Genomic DNA, 13666 nt, shown 5'->3' with positions numbered 1-13666 from the left:
TGACAATGAAAACACGATGACCCAAAACCTATGGGATGAAGGAAAAGCAATTCTAAGAAGAAAGTTTATAGCAATACAATCCTACCACAAGAAACAAGAAAAATCTCAAATAAACAACATAACCTTACATCCACAGCAACTAGAGAAAGAAGAACAAACAAAACCCAAAGTTAGTATCAATAGAAGGAAAGAAATCGTAAAGATCAGAGCAGAAATAAATGAAATAGAAACAAAGAAAATAGCAAAGATCAATAAAACTAAAAACTTGTTCTTTGAGAAGATAAACAAAATTGATAAACCTTTAGCCAGACTTATCAAGAAAGAAAGGGAGAGGACTCAAATAAAAAAAATTAGAAAAGAAAAAGGAGGCGTTAAAAATGACACCACAGAAATACAAAGGATCATAAGAGACTACTGTGAGCAACTATAGGCCAATAAAATGGACAGCCTGGAAGAAATGGACAAATTCTTAGAAAAGTACAAACTTCCAAAACTGAACCAGGAAGAAATAGAATATATGAAAAGACCAATCACAAGTAATGAAATTGAAACTGTGATTAAAAATCATACAACAAACAAAAGTCTAGGACCAGATGGCTTCACAGGGGAATTCTATCAAACATTTAGAGAAGAGCTAACACCTGTCCTTCTCAAACTCTTTCAAAAAATTGCAGAGAGTGGAACACTCCCAAACTCATTCTATGAGGCCACCATCACCCTGATACCAAAACCAGACAAAGATACTACAAAAAAAAAAAATTACAGACCAATATCACTGATGAATATAGATGCAAAAATCCTCAACAAAATACTAGCAAACAGAATCCAACAGCACATTAAAAAGATCATACACCATGATCAAGTGGCATTTATCCCAGTGATGCAAGGATTCTTCAATATATGCAAATCAATCAATGCAATTCACCATATTAACAAATTGAATAAATAAAAACCATATGATCATCTCAATAGATGCTGAAAAAGCTTTTGACAAAATTCAACACCCATTTATGATAAAAACTCTCCAGAAAGTGGGCATAGAGGGAACTTACCTCAATATAATAAAGGCCATATATGACGAACCCACAGCAAACATTATTCTCAATAGTGAAAAACTGAAAGCATTTCCTCTAAGATCAGGAACAAGACAACATAGTTTTGGAAGTCTTAGCCATGGCAATCAGAGAAGAAAAAGAAATAAAAGGAATCCAAATTGGAAAAGAAGAAGTAAAACTGTCACTGTTTGCAGATGACATGATACTATACATAGAGAATCCTGAAGATGCCACCAGAAAACTACTAGAGCTAATCAATGAATTTAGTAAAGTCACAGGATACAAAATTAAGGCACAGAAATCTCTTGCATTCCTATACACTAACAACGAAAGATGAGAAAGAGAAATTTAGGAAAAAATCCCATTTACCATTTCAACAAAAAGAATAAAATACCTAGGAATAAACCTGCCTAAGGAGGTAAAAGACCTGTACTCAGAAAACTATAAGACACTGATGAAAGAAATTAAAGATGATACTGACAGATGGAGAGATATACCATGTTCTTGGATTGGAAGAATCAATATTATGAAAATGAGTATACTACCCAAAGCAATCTACAGATTCAGTGCAATCCCTGTCAAATTACCAATGGAATTTTTTACAGAACTAGAACAAAAAATCTTAAAATTTGTATGGAGACACAAAAGACCCCAAATAGCCAAAGCAATCTTGAGGGAAGAAAATGGAGCTGGAGGAATCAGACTCTCTGACTTCAAAATATACTACAAAGCTACAGTAACCAAGACAGTGTGGTACTGCCACAAAAACAGAAATACAGATCAATGGAACAGGATAGAAAGCCCATAGATAAACCCACACACCTATGGTCACCTAATCTATGACAAAGGAGGCAAGAATATACAATGGAGGAAAGACAGTCTCTTCAATAAGTGGTGTGGGAAAACTGGATAGCTACATGTAAAAGAATGAAATTAGAACACTCCCTAACACCATACACAAAAATAAACTCAAAATGGATTAAAGACCTAAATGTAAGGCCAGACACTATCAAACTCTTAGAGGAAAACATAGGAAGAACACTCTATGACATAAATCACAGTAAAATCCTTTTTGACCCACCTCCTAGAGGAATGGAAATAAAAACAAAAATAAACAATTGGGACCTAATGAAACTCCTCGGGTAGGAGACATGTAATTTGATCCCTATTGGAATGCAAGGCTATCAGAACCGAGGCTCATTAATAAAGTTTTGTTTCTTTTGGACCACTAAAAGTAATCAGGGCAAAAGTGACTTGAAATTCTCCCTGAGTTTTAAGTTTCCTTAAATTTTGACTTACTGAATATTTGTTATGTGTGATTGCTCTTTTATGCCTAGGAAGGTTATTTTTAATTCAGCATTTAAAATTCAAAATGGAATGAGATACTGTAGTCTCCCCTTAGCCACAAGGGATACATTCCAAGAGCCCCTGTGGATGCCTGAAACTGCAGATAGTGCCAAACCCTATAAATAGTATGTTTTTCTCTATACTTACATACCTAAGATAAAGTTTAATTTATAAATTAGACACAGTAAGAGGTGAACAATAATTAATAATAAATAGAACAATTATAACAGTATGTTACAATAAAACTTATGTGAATGTGGTCTCTCTCTCTCTCTCTCTCTCTCAATATCTTATTGTACAAATGTAATGACTTTTCCATTTCCATCTTAACTCAGCACTTATCACACGCTCTGGCCATAACTCTTGCAGTCTGAGTTGCAATAAGAAAAACTAGCATGAATTTCTTTTTCCTTCTTCACAATTTCACAAATAGAAGATTTGTCTTTGCTGTAGATCCTAGCAACCTCAACACATAGTTGTTTTTCTTTCCTTATTAAGTCAAGAACATTCACCTTTTCACTTAAAGGAAGCCCTTTACAGCTTCTCTTTGGCATATCTGAATTGCCAGCATCCCTACTCCTGTGTTTTGGGGCTGCTATTAAGTAATGAAATATCTTGTCCATTGATCTGAAAACCAAGACAACTATTAAGTGACTAAGGGCAGGATACACTGGGCAAAGAGGTGATTCACATCCTAGGTGGGACTGAGAAGGACAGCACAACATTTCATCATGCTGTTCAGGATGGCATGCAATTTAAAACTTATGAATTGTTTATTTCTGGAATTTTCCATTTAACATTTTCAGACCATGGTTGTTCACAGGTAACTGAAACCTCAGAGGGTGAAACTACACGTAATGGGGGGCTGCTGTACCATTTCATACCCATTAGGATGTCTACTATCAAAAAAAGAAAATAACAAGTTGGTAAGTATATGAAGAAATTGGAACCCTTGAATACTGTTTGTAGGAATGTAAAATTGTGCAGCTATTGTGGAAGACATTATGGTGGTTCATCAAACAATTAAAAATAGAATTATCAAATGATCCAGAATTCTACTTCTGGGTATATATCCAAAAGAATTGAAAACAGGGTCTTGAGGAGATATTTGCATTTCTTCATGTCTAGCAGCATTATTCATAATAGCCAAAAGGTAGAAGCAACCCAAGTGCTCCCTGACACATGAATAGCTAAACAAAATGTGGTTTATACATAGAATGGAATATTGTTCAGTTCTAAAGAGGAATAAATGCTGACATATGCTGCAACATGGATGAATCTTGAAGACATTGTGCCAAATGAACTAAATCAATCAAAAAAGGACAAATACTGTGTGATTCCAGTTATATGAAGCACTTAGAGTATTCAAATTCATAGAGACAGAAAGTAGAATGGTGGTTGCCAGGAGCTGGGGTGAGGACAGAATGAAGAGTTGTTTTTCAATGTGCACAGATTTCTAGTTTTGGCAGACGAAAAGACGAAAAGCCAACACCCTGTCATGGAAAAACTCTCAGTAAACCAGGAATAGAGGGGAACCTTCTCAACTTGGTTAAGGCTATCTACAGAGCCCCTGTGACTAACATCATGCTTAATGGTGAGAGACTTGAAGCTTTCCCATTAAGATCAGGTATAAGGTAAGGATATTGCCACTCAACACTCCTTTTCAACATCATAGTAGAAGTCCTAGCTAACTCAATAAGGCAAGAAAAGGAAATAAAAGGTATGCAGATTGGGAAGGAGGATAAAAAACTGTCCTCATTTGCAGATGACATGATTGTCTATATAGAAAGCCCAAAAGAATTAACAAAAAAACACCCTGGAACTAAGTGATTATAGTAAGGTTGTGGGGTGCAAGGTTATCATACAAAAGTCAATTGCTTTTCTATATACCAAAAATGAACAAGTGGAATTTGAAATTAAAAATACAATACCATTTACATTACTACTCCTAAAAATGAAATACTTTCATAAAACCTAATAAAATATATATAAGATCTATATGAGGAAAATTACAAAACCCTGATGAAAAAATCAAAGAAGAACTAAATAAATGGAGAAATATCCCATGTTCATGGATAGGAATACTTAATATTGTCAGGATGCCAGATCTTCCCACCTTGATTTTTGGATTCAATGTGATCCCAATGAAAATTCCAGCAAATTATTTTATGGATATTGACAGACTAATTCTAAAGTTTATGTGGAGAGGCAAAAGACCCATAATAGCTAATACATATTGAAGGAGAATAAAGTTGGAGGACTTACACTGCCCTTACTATAAAGCTACAGTAATCAAGACAGAGTGATACTGGTGAAAAAATAGACAAATGGATCAAAAGAACAGAATAGAGGGCTCAGAAATAGACCCTCATACATATAGTCAACTTATCTTTGACAAAGGAGGAAAGTGAATACAATGGAGCCAAGATAGTCTCTTCAACAAATGGTGCTAGAACAATTGGACATCCACATGAAAAAAAAATGAATCTAGACACAGACCTTATATCCTTCACAAAAATTAACACAAGATGAATCATAGATAGACCTAAATGTAAAATGCAAAAATACAAAGCTCCTAGAAAATAATATAGGAGAAAACCTAGATGATCTTGTGTATGGTGATATCTTTTTAGATACAACACCAAAGACATGATCCAATGGAAGAAATAATTGATAAGCTGAACTTAGTTAAAATTAAAAACTTCTGCTCTGTGAAAGAGTATCAAAATTGGAAGACAAGCCGCAGTAGGAAGAAAACATTTGCAAAAGACACATCTGATAAAGGACCGTTATCCAAAATATACAAAACACTCTTAAAACTCAGCAATAAGAAAACAAACAGCCCAATTAAAAAATGGGCCAAACACCTCAACAGACACTTCACTGCAGAAGATATATAGATGACAAATAAGCATATGAAAAGATACTCCACATACATCATCAGGAAAATGCAAATTAAAACTAGATACCACCACACACCTACTAGAATGACAGAAATCCAGAACACTGACAACACCAAATTCTGTCAAAGATGTGAAGCAAAAAGAACTCTCATTCATTGCTGGTGGTACAGCCACTTTGGCAGATTGTTTGGAGGTTTCTTACAAAACTAAACATGTTCTTACCATACAGTCCAGCGTTCATGCTCCTTGGTATTTACTTAAAGGAGATGAAAACCTATGTCCACACAAAACCCTGGACATTGATATTTATAGACGCTTTATTCATAATTGCCAAAGCTGGGAAGCAAACAGGATGTCCTTCAGTAGATGAATGGATAAACTATGGTGCCTCCAGATATTGGAATATAACTCAGTGCTAAAAAGAAATTAGTTACCAAGCCATAAAAAGACATGGAGAAATATTAAATGCATATTACTAAGTGAAAGAAGCCAATGTGAGAAGACTACATACTGTGTTATTCCAACTATATGACATTCTGCAAAAGTCAAAACTATGGAGACAGTAAAAAGATCAGTGGTTGTGGGGGAGTAGGGGAGGTGGGGAAAGAGAAGAGATGACTGGGCAGAGCACAGGGGTAGTGACAATACTCCGTGTGATATAATGATGAATGTATGTAATTATACATTTGTCCACACTCTAGAGTATACAACACAAGAGTGAACCCTAAGGTAAATTATGGACTTTGGATGATTGTGATATGTTAATGTATGTTCACCCCTCGTAAGAAATGTACCATTCTGGAGAGTGATGTTGAGAATGGATAAGGCTATGCATGTGTGGGAGCAGAGTTTACAAGACATCTCTGCACCTTCCTTTCAATTTTATTATAAACCTAAAACTTCTCTAAAAAATAAAAAGTTTAAGTAAAAAAAAAGGTTATGGAAATGGATGGTGGTGATGATTGCACTGATTGCACAACATTGTGAAAATACTTAATACCACTAAACTGTATGTACACTTAAAAATGGTTAAGATGGTAAATTTTATATTATATATATTTTACTACATTGAAAAACATTCTAGGAGGAGGATTGGCCCAAAGAAACTTGCTGATTATTACTGGAAATGGAAGTTGGGAGCTCACATTTATACTTAATATCTACTGTGTGCTGAGGATGATGTCATGTGTTTTACATTATTACTTCACATAATTAGTAATAATTTAAGTAAGAGCTACTTGTCTATTTGGCAAGTAGTCACTGAGCACTTATTTTGTAGGCATTGAGCTAGGTTTTGGAGATTCAACAGCAAACATCACTAGTGCAGCCCATGGCTGGAAGGGCTAAGAGTCTCAGGTTCTAGTGCAGGATGCAGACCCCTTACAGCACAAGATGGGAAGAACAGAAGAGGAGAATCTTCCCCTGGCTTCTATGTTCCAGGTCCTGCTATACATCTACATACATTATCTCATCTAATCCCCCAGCAAGTCTAAGAGTTAAGAATTATTATCCCCATTTTAAAAAGGATGACCTTGAATTTCAGATCTAACATATCTAAGATTATACAACTGCTTAAGTAAGTGGTAGAGCTGAAATGCCAAGACCAAGTTTGTTATCCAAGGGCCGTGTCCTCTATACACATGGGTTTCCAAAATTGTTCTGTCCATCAAGCTGCCTCAAGGCAGAGTTTCCCCATGAATAAAGAAAAGAAAACAGTAAGGACAATACAGTGAGTTTTCTATTAAAAAAAACACTTTGTTCCATTAATGGGCTATTCTATATACTGTAATTTGCCCCCTTTTACATTTTAGAACTAAATGTTTTTTTCTCGTATGAACTGATGGGGATAATAAATGGTAGTTGTTACTCTTTTTTAGAATCCTGATGTCCAAACCCTATTCCTATATTTGGAAAATTCTGCACTTTATAAATATCACTGGGAAGCCCTGCCTACCTCCAGCCCTGGAAGCTCAGTTTCCTATCTTCCTTGCAGTGAGGACACAAGCCCCCGAGCTTCGCTCCACTAATGGTAAGTTCATACCAGTCTTTAACCGAAAACAGCACTGTGAAGCAAGGACTGCCCAGCAACCATTCTGGGGAGGGATGGTGGCAGCAGCAGTGGCTATATCTACTTCCAAGGGCCATGTGTCAGTTCTCAGAGCCATCCAGTGGCAGCGTTGGTGATCTTAGTGATTAACCTATGGCGTCGACTGCTTAATGGCACTGGCAGTGCCTGTGCGATCTTCATCACATCAAAGATTTGGACAGTGTTCTTGATAGTTTGGCCCTAAGTCTCCAGTCCTCCTGGTGATTCTGTGAGCCACACAAAACTCTCATCATAAATTCTTTCCTACTTAAATCTGACAGAATTTAGTTTCTGTTGCTTGCAGCTAAGAACCCTCGCTATGAGAGAAGTTATTTGATCTAATACCCATTCTTGACAACCTAAAGGGGGTCACATTCAGCAGTTCCCCCAGTTTTTGAAAAGAAAAGAATATTGGTTTATGGAATAAAAAATATTTAGGAACCACTGTTATATATTATAAAATCCTAAGTTGTGCATTCAAAGCTGTATCTAATGAGCAATGAAAACAGAACTGGTATTATCTTGAACTAGTACAGTTACTAAACAGAACTCTGGATAACCACATGGTCTATATTATTCAGTTGTTAATAAAGCCAAAGTAACCAGACTGACTTAGCAAACAAACCAGATTGACTATATGTCTACATAATTGCTTTCTCAGCTGCTGTGAGATGTTTGATCCAGTTAACAATATAGATCAGCTCCACTTTTTAAAAGGTTAAAGCAGCATGTAATTAACTAATTACTGTATTGATTTAGTATATTTACTTACTGAGTAGAGCTATAGGTTTTCACCAAGCCAGATGCCTGGCATGCACGAAAGACATGAAGCTTATGATCTCAATTATCAACCATTCTCTCCATCTCCCCTGCAACCACCATTAGTGGCCAACCACTATGACTTTTCGTCTGGGCTTTTGCAATTGCTCCCTAGCTAATTTCCTTTTTTTCTACTCTTGCTCTTCAGCAATCCATTTTCCATTGAGGAACTAGGGTATTCTTTTAAAACATTAATCAGGTCATATTACTGCTCTGCTATAAGTCCTTCAAAAATGTTTCCAGTATCCTTAGCTGTAAGTCCAAAGTGCCTAACACAACCAGGAAGGACCCACATAATCAGGTTATATTTCTAAACTTATCTCACTGCTGCCACCTGCCCCTTGCCTCAATGTCCCAAATGTACTGTCCTCTCAATTCCTCAAATGCTTTCATCTCTTTCTGACTCAAGGCCTTTAATGATTCCTTCTGCCTGGCATGTTTTTGCTCCCCCTGTTCATCTGGCTAGCCCCTACTTAGACCTCCTGTTTTATATTTCACTTCCTAAGGGACACCTTCTTTGACCACTCAAGACAAACCACTGATTGACTCTCTCAACACATCTGAAAGTTTTCTTTCATAGCTCTGATTGCAATCTGTAATTCTACATTTACATGTTGTTTACTTGTTTAATGTCTGTTTCCTCTATAATAGTCTGTAAGCTTTAAGAAGACAAGGACCATGCCTTTACCACCTGACATTCAACAAAGCACCTTGTATGGGCTCCTTAAACATTTGTCGAATGAATGAATTAGCAGACAAATCCAAGGCTTATATAATCCCATGTCAAAATGTTGTTCTGGACAGGAAGTGCTGGAAATCACAGAAAAAGAGGGAACTCAGAGGAGCCTGGAAAGCCAAGGAAAGGCTCCTGGGACAGGGGGCCCTTCAGGGAGACCCCAAAGGGTGGGTAAGATGTGAACAGGCTCTGAAGAGATCTGTGGGGAGAAGCTTCATTGCTCAAGGAAGGAGAGGAGCCAGGAGAAGGGTGGCCAGTTAGCAGGAGAGAGTGAGGGGTCACACCTGGATGTCACCTGGATCTGGAGATTGCTCTTGGATGCCAGTTAGTAGATGGCTTCCAAGTGTACAGTAAGGCCATGAAGCAATTTCTTATTAATCCTGTCTCTTGAGTAGACACATTCATGCAGTGAAACTACTCAGGATATAGACCACCAGGTGTGTGGTGTGGGCATTATGGCAGATACTGCAGGCTGGCTCCCTCCATCCCATGCCAGCCCCTGACAGGGGTGTGCTTGCTTCATGCTGGAGCCTGCAAAGCTAAGATTACATGCCCAGACTCCCTTCAGCTTGATCTAGAGTCTATCAGGCAGATAGATCCGTGCCAGATTTGGGAGGAAGTGACATCATGCATAACATAAGAGACCACGCTTCTGCTGCTTTTTGCAAGCACAGTTGTCAAAGCACTTGCTTTTTTGCGGCAGCTGTAGCAGAGGTCTGAGAGTCAGTCACTAGCTTCCTGGATATTGAAGGCAAGGCACAGAGTATCCCTTTTGCTCATGCAGATCGTGGCCAAGGTAAAGTGATTCCAGGGTGAAAACTCTTGGAGAGCATATGATTTAGGGATCTCTCTTAACTAATACAAAGTTCAAAAGTCACTTTAGAATACAAAGACAGTGTCAATTCAATAATTTAAAATGCTCTCTAAACTTGATTTAAATTTAAAATCAGTAAAACCAGGTCCTGCTGTAGACTGGCCACCTGCAGGGCATTCTAGGGTATGGTCCTTCTTTCTTTCCTCGTTTTTTATCCAGCTTGTTTTCCAGCATATGATCCCTTGGGGAGTGGATATCAGAGAAGTTGGAAGGGAAAGGAGAGTTTCCCATTTGACTGGTACTTTGTAATATGGCTTCACACTTTCTGGGTCTGGCAGACGTTTAAAGTTTACTCACTTTTAGAGGTTCTTTAGAGACCTTGATATCATAGTGGTCTTTCAGCTGCAGTTTCTCTGATCTGGGTGAACACATGCTATTCCTGCAATTCCTTCCTCTACAAGCTCTAGGGAATGGGTGATCCACCTCAGTGTCATTTCTGTTGAGGTCTCTTTGTTCCTCCTATGATCCTAATGGAAAGGATTAAAGATGGTTCTCCCACTGGCTCTCAAGTTCACGCATATAGCCCACATCCCAGCCACAGGAAACATTCCCACATTCCTTGTCCCCAAAACTCTGTGAGTGCAGGTCCATCATAGCATAGCAGCAACCCTCCATCATTCTGCCACCAAAACAGCTTGCCAACCCATCTCCAGCCTGTAGATTTTGAGGAGAGGAGTCAAGCCACATCCATGCTGATTCTGTAACTGCAGGGGAAACAGCAAGCTACCCAAATGATTCCCTTTCGGCCCCTCTTACTCAGTTTGTGTTAGGAGTTGACTGAAAAAAAAAACCCCACACAACCTAAAAGTTGCAAGTTATGTTTTATCCTGAGACCTTACTGAAGACTATAGCCCAGGAGATAAGCTCTCAGATAGTTCTGAGGAACTGTTCCAAGGAGGTAAGGGAGAAGCCAGGAAATACAAGAGTTTTTGCTCAGAAACAAAAACAAAAATAAAAACAAACATGTAGTTGACCATCAAAAGATTACTGCTAATCACAAGAAACAGACATATCAAGTTAATGATTTTAGTGCTTTTCTAAGTGTGAGAAGATTCAAGAGTCTGGGCTCATTGGAATTATCCTTTTGATATGCATCTGAACTATCTATGACCAAAATATGTTTTTCTCCACTGGAATTCCCCCCAGGGCACACCATGGGCGGGGTGGAGGGGAGCATGGCTGCAATGGCTGATGGCTTGATGGCGGGCGACATTCTTTGCCCCCATAGGAGTAGACACCCTTCCCCCTTAGGGTGGGGGCTTGAGACTTATAGTACACCAGCATCTCTTTCTTTAAAAATTTTTCACACCAAATCCTCTCTCTCTACCCTCTACTATTTTAAGCCCTTGATAGATTTGCCTCATCTAATCAGTTCCCTGCCGTCTCTTACACCTACTTTGACATTTCTGCAGAGTAATCTGTTTTGCAACTCACTGATCATATTGTTGCTACATGTATACATGTATTCTTAACATCTTTTTACGTCATCTCTCCCCACCTCTAATTTCTGCCTTTCTAAGAGAACATTGCTTTGGGGGGATATTCATCCCATCTCTAGCCCCTAGCACGGATCCTGACTAGTATAATCCAATCATAGTACTTTTACCCCTCTTACCAATGAATCAGGAATTAAGGTTTAAGCTAATCAGGAAAGTATTCTCCTGGTCTGTTATTATCTCAGGTTGAGCTTATGTCCTAAATTAGCCCAGTTATATCAAAAGGCAAGAGGTTCATTCTCTATTTCACCTGCTTGGTATAAGAAAGGACGTGTGTTGTGGTAGTTGCTACTGGCAGCCCTCTTGTGAGCATGAAGAAAACCATCCTGAGGACAATACCAAACTATAGAGGAGACAAAGCTGAGACCTGGAAAGATTATTATGGTATGGCTGGGACTGTTCTACTTTTAGACTTCTTCTTGTAAGAGGAAATAAAAGTCTTTATTATTTTAGCCAATCTGAGTCAGAGGTTTTGTTATTAACAAGCAAAAGCCAATGATCTTCCATAGATTCCCTGTCAGATCATGAGTCCTGAACCATTCCCCATGGAAATGGAAACATTCAGTGATGGAAAACAATAAGTAGTATAGCATAGGTCACTTGTTTCTTCCAAGTGACTTTCAAGAACCAAAGGACTGCCCCACAATTTGCGGAAGAGGAAGAGGTAAAAGAAATGCCAGAGAGGCAAACAGCCCACTGAGACTAATAGGCAAAAGCTTTTTAAAGTAACTTCTGAAATAATTCTCTATTATGGCTGCAGTTTTAATGTCCCAGTTGCCTGGGCCCTGTTAGCAGCACCTGGGCAATTAATGTTATTTGAGATAATTACTTCACATGCATTGTAGAAGCCCACTATGCTTGATTATTTCCTTCCGAATGAAATCTTTAACCTAAATTTTATTAATTTATGAGGCTAGTAGGTATTTTGAAAAATGCAACTGTATTTTATAGAAAGATACCCCACCAACACATGAACTTATGAACTTCATTTTCAATTAAATAAATGTCTTTATGGGAAATTGCTGTTTCCAGCCAACAAGACTCTTTAGTTAACCATTTTGTTTTTATTCTATTAGAGTATTTAATTCTATCAGTTTGGTAAATTACCTATGTACTCTGTGTATTTCTGGGAAGCTCAAGATCTCTTTGTGAGTATGTTGATGTGTTTGATGTGAAGAAATATAATCATGCTACAAGCAATGCCAGTTTGTCTGGCTGCCTATAGCATCAATGATAAAAATAGATGGAATGAGACACTTAGGATGGCATCATCTTTATTACGGTTGGAGGAATGATCAATAACATCTGAATGTTATTTGTATCTTCCCCCTCCACCACTTTAGTTCAGACTCTCATTGTCTTGCTGGATTACTACAAAGCCACTGAAGTGGTATCTTTTTAATCTCCTTTCTTCCCTGTCTCTGGTCCAGTCTTCACACAGTTTCCAGATACATCTTACAGGCACACAGCTCCCATCACATCACTGTCTCACTCAAGAGCCTTTAGGGACCCTCTACTGCCAGCCAAAATCAATGGCATTCAGGGCCCTGGTATTTAAGGGCTTTCTAATGTGACCCAAACACACTTTTCAAACTTTTCTCCCAATCATTTCCTGCATGCACTGTATGATTTAAACCACTGGACTGTTTGCTGTTCCCCAAATATCTTTCCTGCTCTCACTTCTCTGAGCCTTGACTGTAATCTTTCTCCTATGATGATTGTTGTCTTATTCTGTTTGGGCTGCTGTAACAAAAACATCATAGATTGGGTGCCTTAAACAACAAGCATTTATTTCTCACAGTTCTGAAGTCTGAGAAGTCCAAGATCAAGGCACTGGCAGATTTGGTGCCTGGTGAGGGTCCGCTTCCTGTTATAGACAGCTGTCTCCTCGCTGTGTCCTCACATGGGTAGCACTTGGATGAAGTTGTTTCTCCACACTGCTGGAGAAAATCCAGAAGTTACAATGTGGGGGCAACCATCCAGGAGGAAAAGAGCAAGAGACCTCACAGGAGAGGAGGATAGGAGAGGGTGATAAGTCTCTGGGTCAGAGAGCTCTGAAGGGCCATAGCAGCTTGGGATCTCATAACCACAAGGCTCTCTACCTTATCATGACATGACAGGTATCATGACAACCTTGGGAAAGGTTTCACAGGGTATACAAAGCAGTTGGGCTCTAAATGGCTAAAAATCTGCTTATTGGGGCTATTTTTAAAAGAATTAGATGTGTAAAATTTTGAGCATGATGCCAGTAGACTTTTGAACAAATAGACCTCAACATGCAGTGAAGTGATAAACAACCCATGGGTCAATAGACTAGGATCATCTTTTATAACATGTTTGTATAACTCAT

At 38.3% G+C, this 13666-nt stretch overlaps 1 protein-coding gene across 8 annotated transcripts in view; it reads left to right on the top strand.

Annotated features, from left to right (window-relative positions):
- The window catches only part of DEUP1 (deuterosome assembly protein 1), a 220634-nt gene that overhangs the window by 74851 nt on the left and 132117 nt on the right, over positions 1-13666 (top strand). For 6 of the 8 annotated variants that reach the window (XM_060102846.1, XM_060102847.1, XM_060102851.1 and 3 more), the window contains exons 3-4: positions 3226-3328; positions 7183-7334. The gene's annotated coding sequence lies outside the window, so the exon portion shown is untranslated. Of the gene's footprint in view, positions 1-3225; positions 3329-3980; positions 4037-7182; positions 7335-13666 lie in introns of those variants that run through there. The other 2 variants (XM_060102849.1, XM_060102848.1) reach the window with 2 other exon arrangements.

This window comes from Mesoplodon densirostris, chromosome 7, assembly GCF_025265405.1.
Source record: "Mesoplodon densirostris isolate mMesDen1 chromosome 7, mMesDen1 primary haplotype, whole genome shotgun sequence".
Classification (NCBI taxonomy): domain Eukaryota; kingdom Metazoa; phylum Chordata; class Mammalia; order Artiodactyla; family Ziphiidae; genus Mesoplodon; species Mesoplodon densirostris.
Note: the sequence above shows the minus strand (reverse complement) of the source record. Positions and strands in the feature narration are given on the sequence as shown.